Source organism: Hemitrygon akajei, unplaced genomic scaffold, assembly GCF_048418815.1.
Source record: "Hemitrygon akajei unplaced genomic scaffold, sHemAka1.3 Scf000056, whole genome shotgun sequence".
Classification (NCBI taxonomy): domain Eukaryota; kingdom Metazoa; phylum Chordata; class Chondrichthyes; order Myliobatiformes; family Dasyatidae; genus Hemitrygon; species Hemitrygon akajei.
Window position 1 is genome coordinate 3,243,487 of NW_027331942.1, and position 10,561 is coordinate 3,254,047.

Here is a 10,561-nt window from a genome sequence, read left to right on the forward strand (position 1 = left end):
TCTTCAGCTATGCTTTCTCTCTCTAATTCACACACTCTTACATCTCCATCTCTGTTCCAGCTGCTCTCTCTCACAACTCCTGCAGCCTCTATTGAGCAATTTCATCTCTCTCCCCCATCCGTCCCCCGCCCCTGTCCACATTTCGCCATGTTCCGTCCCCATCCCTCCATCTCCGTCTGCAATATGTGCATCCACCTCGCTCTCTACCCTGCCATATCATCTTCAACCCACCCGCAGAGACTCAGTATCAGACAAAACACCGTGCCGGAGATGTTGTTGAAGTTAAGCCTGGGTCTGTGTTATTGATCACACAAGAAACACTGGGTCTAAATGCACCTCCAGCATGTTGGCAGTCTGTAAGACCGGGAAATCACGGTCAGTGGTGTTCAGGACACAGCGACATCACCTATGAACTGAGGAGTGCCACAGATCCAAGGACCAAAGTTTCTGACGACATTCACCATGTGTAGGTGTGAGCGCAGAGCAGGGCTTGGGATGATGAAATGGAATATGCAGCGGCCGGGTAAGTGTGTGGGAAGGTGGCAATGGAATATCATGTGGATGGCTGTAAGGGCATCTACCGTGGTGCTGAAGACAATGTCTTTATTAAATAGAAAGTGATCTGTGGGTGCTGATGCCCAGTTTGTGGAGCAGGACCACCACACCAGAGACTGAAAACCAGCCTGGGAGAACAGTCGCTAACTCACTGCACTGATGGCGCTGGGCTTTCTCCCCAAAGAGCTTGCTCAGTGAAGAGGGAAAAGTTCGTTCGAATTGTGCGCGACGTTTTTGCAGATGTACCGAGTGTATTGTGGATAGCGTTAGTCTCGGAGAGGACAGTGAAGATTACTTAGGGAGGGGTACTGGTCTGTCCTCTGGAGTAGATATTAACAATTAGAATCAGAATCACACAAAATGCTTGAGGAACTCAGCAGGCCAGGCAGCATCTATGAAACAAAAAGTACAGTCGTAGTTTCGGGACGAAACACGACTCTAAGACTGGAGTAAAAGAAAAAGCTGAGGCATCGACATAAAACGTTGTGTGGAGGAATTGAGAAAATGGGATGGTGTTTTACAACTACCATTGTCAGACGAGGTATAGAACAAGTACCAGCGTAGAACGCCATCACCTTCTCTCAGTTCCTCCATCTTCTACAACCAAGCACACCTCTCCCTATCTCCTTATCCACGTTCTGCTCTCCATACAGATCTCCCAGTGTGCGACTTTCTTATCTTTGCAAGCAGAAGAAGTGCCACAGATCCTTACCTAAACAGTCCTTCCATGTGAGCCGACACTTCCCCTGTGAGTCTGTTGCGGTCACTTATTGTGCCCGTTGCTCCTGGTGTGGCCTGCTGTATATCGATGAGACTCGACGCAGATTGGGAGACCGCTTCGCCATGCATCTACTATCCATCCACCAGAACCAGCGGGATCTTGCATTGGCCACCGACTTGAATTCCAATTCCCATTCCCATTCAGATTTGTTCATCCATGGCCTCCTCCACTGTGGTGACGAGGCCACACTTAGGTTTGAAGAACAACACCTTATATTCCATTTGGATATCCAGCAACCTGATGGCATGAACATCTTTCTTTCTTTTCAAATCTTTTTATTAGTTTTTTTAAAAAAACAGAAGAAAAATATTGTTACAAGACATTTGAGAGTACATAATAGATTGATAAACATTCAAATATATATTGATCCATACATAGAATCTCTCAAACTCATATAATAATATAAATGATTAAGAGAAACCCCCCCCAAAAAAAAAAAAAAAACAACAACTAAATAGAAAAAAACTAACCAACATGGGCAATCGCATAATGTTATATATATACAGTAGTGCCTATGACTCCCAACCTCCATCCACACAATTCAGGATAGTGACAATAAGGTTCAGGATCAGACCATTTAATTCATATGAAAATGCTGAATAAATGGTCTCCAAGTTTCCTCAAATTTAACTGACGAATCGAAAACCACACTTCTAATTTTTTCTAAACTTAAACAGGAAATAGTTTGGGAAAACCACTGAAATACTGTTGGAGGATTGGCTTCTTTCCAATTCAGTAAAATGGATCTTCTAGCCATTAGTGTAATAAATGCAATCATTCGTTGGAATGAAGCGGATAAACACTTATTATCCATCATTGGTAAGCCAAAAATTGCAGTAAAAGGATGTGGTTGGAGATTAATATTTAAAACTCTTGAAATAATATTAAAAATATCTTTCCAATAGTTTTGTAAGCAAGGACAGGACCAAAACATATGAGTCAACGAAGCTATATCAGAATGACATCTATCACAGGTTGGATTAACATACGAGTAAAATCGAGCAAGTTTATCTTTAGACATATGAGCTCTGTGTACGACCTTAAATTGTATTAGAGTATGTTTAGCACATATAGAGGATGAGTTTACCAATAATAAAATTTTTTCCCATTGCTCAGTAGAAATAGGGCAATGCAGTTCTTCCTGCCATTCCTTCTTAATTTTTTCAGATATATCTGGTTGTAGATTCATAATCATATTATAAATGATAGCAACAAGACCCTTTTGACAAGGATTAAGAGCTAAAATTCTTTCTGTAATGTCCAATGGACATTCTTTCGAAAAAGACTTTAGTTCATTATATAAAAAATTTCTAACTTGTAGATATCTAAAAAAATGGGTTTTAGATAAATTATATTTATTAGATAATTGTTCGAAGGACATAATGTTATCATCCAAAAACAGATCACGAAAACATGTTATACCTTTTGTTTTCCATAAATAAAAGGCTTGATCTATGGAAGATGGTCGAAAAAAGTAATTAGCTGTTATAGGACTTGACAGTATAAACTTATTCAAACCAAAAAATTTACGAAATTGAAACCAGATTCGTAATGTATACTTGACTATAGGATTAGTTATCTGTTTATTCATTTTAAATAACGAAAAGGGAAGTGAAGATCCTAAGATTGAAATCAATGAGAAATCTTGCACAGATTTACATTCCAAATTTACCCATTGTGGGCCAGCAACTGTAGTCGATTCTTGTGTCCAAAATATCAAATACCGTATATTAACTGCCCAATAGTAAAATCTTAAGTTTGGTAGAGCCAAACCGCCCTCCTTCTTAGGCTTCTGTAAATATTTTTTAGCTAACCTAGGATTTTTGTTCTGCCACAAATACGACGATATTTTACAATCAACTGTATCAAGAAAAGATTTAGGAATAAAAATTGGTAATGCTTGAAATAGGTATAAAAATTTAGGTAGTATCATCATCTTAATGGCATTAATTCTACCTACCAAAGACATAGATAGTGGAGACCACCTATTAGCAAGTTGCTTAATTTGATCTATTAAAGGCAAAAAATTAGTTTTAAATAAATCTTTATGTTTTTTAGTAATTTTAATACCTAAATAAGTAAAATAGTCTGTAACAATTCTATATGGTACCCGATTATAAATTGGAGTATGCATATTTAATGGAAAAAGTTCACTCTTATTAAAATTCAATTTATACCCAGAGAAGTTACTAAATTGAGCAAGCAAAGAAGAAATAGCAGGAATAGATCTTTCAGGATCAGATATATATAATAACAAATCATCTGCATATAATGATACCTTATACATTGTCTCCCCACGGGTAATACCTAAAATATTGGGTGATTCACGAATAGCTATAGCCAAGGGTTCCAAAGCAATGTCAAATAATAAAGGGCTTAAAGGACAACCTTGCCTTGTACCCCGAAATAGCTGAAAAAAAGGGGATCTTTGATTATTAGTGAAAACCGAAGCTAAAGGTTTCTGATATATTAATTTAATCCATGATATAAATTTTGAACTAAAATTAAAATGTTGCAAAGTATTAAATAAATATGACCATTCGACTCTATCAAATGCTTTTTCGGCATCTAAGGAGATGACACATTCTGGGATTTTAGATGAAAAAGTATAAGCAATATTAATTAATTTTCTAATATTAAAAGATGAATAACGATTTTTAATAAATCCAGTCTGATCCTCAGAAATAATCCGAGGCAATATATTTTCTAATCTAATAGCCAAGATTTTACTAAAAATCTTAAAATCCATATTCAGCAAAGATATAGGCCGATAAGATGCACATTCAGTGGGATCTTTATCTTTTTTAAGAATTAAAGAAATAGAAGCTTCATAAAAAGATTGTGGTAGTTTACCTATACTTAATGCATCTTTAAAAATTTTACAAAGCCAAGGAGAAAGTATAGAAGAAAAGGATTTAAAAAATTCTGCAGAAAAACCATCTGGGCCCGAAGCTTTACCCGAGTTCATTAAGAAAATGGCCTTTTCTATTTCAGACTCCGTAATAGGTGTATCCAAAAATACACTATCCTCAGCAGTTACTTTTGGAATATTCAATTTCCTTAAAAATTCACTCATTATAGAAGAGTCTTTAGTACATTCTGATTGATATAAAGAATTATAAAAATCTTGAAAGGCTGTATTTATCTCTTTGTGATCAATCGTCAGAGTACCATCTTGTTTACGAATCTTAGTAATTTGTCGCTTATCCGAAACAATTTTCAATTGGTTAGCTAGTAATTTACCAGACTTATCTCCATATGTATAAAATTGAGCTTTCGATTTAATTAACTGACTTTCAATCGAAGAGGTTAATAATAAACTATGCTCCATTTGAAGTTCCACCCTTTCTTTATAAAGTTCTTTACTAGGGGTCAATGCATAAATCTTATCAATTGCCTTAATTTTATCAACTAATGTTGATATTTTAGAATTAGTTCGTTTCCTAACTCCGGCAGAATATGAAATAATCTGTCCACGAATATATGCCTTAAAAGTATCCCAGAGAGTTCCACTAGAGATGTCTGCTGTGGAATTTATTGAGAAAAACAAATCAATTTGCTGTTTAATAAAGTTAATAAAGTCAGAGTCCTGCAGTAAAACAGAATTAAACCTCCAACTTTTAGTACTAATATGTGAATCCGTCACCTTAATAGATAACTTCAAAGGTGCATGATCAGATATAACAATAGAGTCGTATTTGCAATCCATGACATCTGTAAGGAAGTGCTGATCAATGAAAAAGTAGTCAATCCTTGAGTAATTATGATGCACATGGGAAAAGTATGAGAACTCTTTATCATTAGGGTGTAGAAAACGCCAGATTTCACAGATAGCTGAATCAATCATAAAAGAATTAATAAGAGAAGCCGATTTGTTCGGAAAAGTTTGAATGGGTTTGGATCTATCCATCAAAGGGTTTAAACAACAATTAAAATCCCCGCCCATTATCAATCTGTATTGATTCAGATTAGGAAAGGATGTAAATAAACATTTAAAAAATTCAGGACAGTCAGTATTTGGAGCATAAACATTAACTAAAACAACTTTTTGATTAAAAAGCAACCCAGTAATAAGCAAAAATCTACCTTGCGGGTCTGAAATTGTTTCATAATGTATAAAAGCAGTTGATGAGTCTATAAAAATAGAAACACCTCTCACTTTGGCTTGCGAATTTGAGTGATACTGTTGGCCCTTCCAAAACCTAAACAACCTCTGACTATCCACCTTCCTAACATGAGTCTCTTGTACAAAAATAACATTCGCATTCATTCTATGGAATACTTTGAATACTTTTTTCCGTTTAATCGGATGATTTAAACCATTAGTATTCCAAGAAACAAAGTTAATAGTCTTATCCATATTGACAATACATATTACAGTTAACATATAGGTTTAAAAGAAAAGTGAACTCATGAACTCGGAAGGGGGAAGTAAGTTCAAAGGGAAGCCGGAAGTCACAGCACCGCAGCCATTTTAGTAGTTTCATATAAGCCCATGAAGTAAAACTAAGCAAAAAGCAAGCAGAAAAAAGAAAAAAAAGAAAAATCTCCCTCCCACCACCCTCAAAACCCCAGGAAAAAAGCCAAACAGAGGCAAGCGAGCGATCTAATACTAAAATTACCCCCTTGTCTCAAGACGGCAACTCAGACGTAACAAAGTTAAAAAAAATACAAACAACCCACATTATAAAAAAAGGGTTGATATAGGAAAAATTAAAATATAAAATTAGTGTTATAAATGTATATTATCAAAAGGGTTAAAAATTAAAACAATAAATGAAGGTTTAACACTTTCGAACAGATCAAAACAGTTATGACGCTACAGACACTGGAGTCTGTCGGGAAGAAGAAACGCCATTTTATTCTTCCAAATCTTAATATTCAAATGCTAAAAATGTAAAAAAAGAGCGTATATCGATTAAAAAAAAGAAAAAAAATAACCCTAATAGGTCATCTTCAACATTAATCGGTTAGTAATATATAAAAATATGAAATCGGAATAAACCCGGTAGAAAAAAGAGAGCATTAATCGTATATAAGAAATACATATGAACCGTATCAAAAAAGAACCCAAACGTCAATCTATAACAGATCCAAATCTATAGGCTAGATTACATTGATCAGCCCGATCAAATGTCATTGTTCCAGGAAACCTTGAGCATCCGCTGGCGATTTAAACAGCCGAAAAGATCCATCTTGAAGGGTGACTCTCAGGTGTGCTGGAAACAGCAACGCTTGCTTGTAGCCTTTCTGGTGAAAATTCGACATAACCGATCTGAAAGCCAGCCTAGCCCGCAGTACTTCGGGGCTATAGTCCTCCAGAATGCGAAAATTAAAATTTTGATAAGTTATCATACCTTTTTTACGAGCCGCACGAATCAGTCGTTCTTTGATGTGAGGATAATGGATCCTGAGAATTATGTGCCGTGGTTTCAGACTTGAATCTGCCCGATATCTGGATACTCTGTGTGCCCGATCGATTAATGGGGGGTTATCCAGGACTTCTTCGCCCAGGACATCCACTAGAAATTTGGAAAAGAAAACGGTCAGATCACCGCTTTCAAATTTTTCCGGGATTCCAATTAACCGAAGATTTTGTCTTCGAGAACGATTTTCCAAATCAGTAATTTTAGCTTTATAGCGATCTATCTGTTGAATCGTCGAAGTTTGCTCTTCTTGCATTTTTTCGATTATAAGATCCTTCTTACGAGCAGCTTCTTCAAGAACCAAAATGCTTGCATGTTGTTCATTTGATTCCCGTGAAAGGGTCAGGAACTTATCTTCGAGTGATCTCAAACGATTGTCATACTGTGAGAATCTTCCAAGTAATTTTTTCTCCAATTCATCAAATCTAGCGTCTATAAACTTCACAACAACTTCTAAAGTTAACGGTTCTCTCGTCTGTTTCGGTTCTTTTGCTTTAGACATTTCAGCGAGTTGAGAGTAATTCAGATCGTTTTTTAAAAAAATTCTATATGTTTAGACCCCTTTAAAATAAGTTTAAGGGGTGTTTGTAGGTTAAAAAAAACGTAAAAGGTTTGGAGCAAAGCCTAGATGCGGTTTACTCCATGAGCGCCATCTTGAGACTCCGGCATGAACATCGATGTCTAAAACTTCCTGCAATGCGCCCAGGCCCTTTCCCCTTTTCTCCAATTCCCATCGCCTTTCCCCTCTCTCACTTCATTTGCTTGTCTGCCCGTCGCCTCCCTCTGGTTTTCAACCAACCTTTTATTCTTCTTTCTACCATGGCCTCCATCCTCTTTCGCCAATCAAATTCCCATCTATCTACCTCATCATTCCCCCTCCAGGATTCACCTATCACACGGTGTTTCTATCTCCTCTCCACCCAACTTTTTATTCTACTCCTCAGGTTTCTGTTTTCCAGTCCTGCCGAAGGGTTTCGGTCGGAAAACTCCAGTGTATTTGTTTCCATAGATGCTACCTAGATGGGAAATATAAAGGATTGCGTGTGTTGGAGAGCATTACTGGAAGTTTCAAAGATCACTGTTCATGCCATCGGGTTGGAGGCGAGCCAATCAGAACATCAGGCGCTCTTTCTCCATCCTCAGTGTGGCTTCATCACGACAGAGTGGAGATCAGGGATGGACATACCTCAATGGGAATGGAAGTGGAAGACCACTAGAATGAAAAGCCTCACCCTGAGAGCATATGCGGCTGCGACCGAGGAATTGAGAGCAGGGGATGGTGTTTGAACATGCAGCAGGGTTGAACAAGTTATAGTTACTCTCGCCCTCTGCCCCTTTCCATACGGATTGTATATTCGTCTCTGCCCACCGATCTTCCTCCTGGCAAACAGAGCAGTTGCCACACCTGCCCCTACACCCCCCCCCCCCCACTGACATTCGGTGGTCCCGGTGTGGCCTGTTGTATATCAACGAGACTCGACATATTTTGGGAGACGGATTTGCCAAGCATCTACGTTCCGTCCGCCAGAACAAGCGGGGTCGGAAACTGGCCACTGAGTTTAATTCCATTTCTCATTCCCATTCTGATATGTCCATCCATGACCACCTGAAATGTCGTGAGGAGGCCACGCTGAGATTGAAAAAGAACACCTTATATTCCGGTTGATTAGATGCAACCTGACACCACGAAAATCGATGTATCAATCTTCCTGTAATATGCCACGCACCCTCTCCCTTTCACAATTTCCCTTCCCCTTGTACCCCTCTCACTTTACCAGAGAAAGGGAAATTAATTTTGATTAAGTACATTTCATTAGAACTGAGGAGAGAGAGAAAAGTAAGTTGGTCTGGGCAGAGAAGTTGGGAAGGCGCTGTAGTAACCAAATAAATATCCCAGTTCGGGTGAGATTTGAGCACTCCATGTGGTAGATAATTTGTTTTATCTGATGTACGAGGTAGAGTGCAAAGATTGTTTTAAGCACTGTGCCAAACACTCCGCACCTTCTGTCCGACAACCCCATCCCTCTATCCGCCCTTAAACCTGGCAAATCCTCCTCGGCAGATTTCACCCAGTCATTCTTCCTCTCCCGCCTTATCTCTAGGAACTCTCCTTCCCTTTCTCTCTAAGAGAGTTCCCTGCAGGTTTTCTGTCTTTTTCTGGAATGTAGGAGGCTGGCTGGGGTGTTCTAACCATTGGAGGGCATGGATAGTTCACACAGTGGGAACGTTATCCCATGTTGCAGATGTGTTTCAAAAGTACAGATTTAAGAGGCGGGGTGAGAGGTTCACAGGTTCACTAGCAGTAGGGCTAGCTGTGGTGGTGCTGGGATTTCTGGAGCCGGATTGCGGTGCCCTGGTGGGGCAGGATGGATATACTCTTGCCTGCAATCCCTAGTATCGAGATGAAAAAAGAAAATTGCGGCTTTTTTGCCAATATACGAAATCAATACGAAGCTGTTGGGTACCAGAATTGACCCAACGGGCCGAAGGGCTGCCTGCTGTATGACCCGATCAATGACGCTATGCTGATGGCAAATACAGGGTAGTGACTGCTTCTGTTTACACAGGGTGACCATGCTGCCTGTGTTTCTGTTTACGGCCTCACTGGTCTTCGAAGCTGGCTTGAGCGAAAGGTGAGCTGTGAGCGAAATCGCTTTCCTTCTGCAGTCCCACATCTGCCGCTCAGTCCCGATCCCTGCCTAGCCCAGCCTCCCTGCCCTGTACCGCCTCCGACACGACCCTGCCTGGCCTCCCTCCTTCCATTCCGTCTTCCTGCACCAGCCTGCCTCCTCAACCCTGCTTCCCTGCACCAACTCGAATCTCCAATACACAGCGCGTAAACCCTGATTCTCCCTGCTACGTAGACCGGGGCCAGGACGACAACGGAATAGTCGGTTTCCACAAATATATTCAGCCACGTCAGTAACGGTAGACACTCGGCAACAGCCAATATTAGAGCTACGAAGTGAGCTCCTTTCACAAAATACATTTACACTCGGAATCAAGTCAAAACATGTGTAACTCCTGCACGTCAAAGCATTCGTTTCACCCGCATGTGCACTCACCACATCATCACAATCGATATGATGTAGTACTCTATCCAGTCCAACCACTTATCAGCCCATTTCCTTCTGGCTTCGTACTCATTTCTGTGCTGATACTCAGCCCATCTTAACATTTTCTACACCCAGCGCACCTCTCCTTTCATACCTACTCTCGAGACCATCCAGCACGCCTTCCATTCCTACTCACCAATCTTATCCCCTAGCCCACCTTCCGCGTTTCTCTCTCCAGGACCCTCTCCTCACGATAGCTCTATGTACAATGTCCCGTGTTTCTTACAGGCCTTGCTTCCATCATTGAGTTCTGCATCGCTACCCTTCACGACTGAATACCAGCCCCATGACCCTCTAAAAACCTGGCTCAGTATAAATGTTCAATTGGACTGTTCCCTTTGCGTATTTGGCCCAGCATATTGATCAGGGAGAAACCGGAAATAATAAGTGTGGATCGGATAGGGGGAGTTTGTGAAACGAAGCATGTTTGGGGAAGGAGTCTGGCCCAAAAAGACGGGACGGGAGAAGGGATGCGATGGAGACGGCCCGTTATGGGATGGGGCAGACCAGGACAGGGAATAAGGAATTACTTCTTTCTCACATTCTGTTACTACAGTTCCACTGCAGAGACGCTAAGTGTGACGGTTTACCTAAGTGCTGACTTGCTGTACTGGATCTGCGCTTATCCACAGCCTCTATATACGGAGAAATGACAGAGGCTACGGCTATGCAGAACTCTCAGT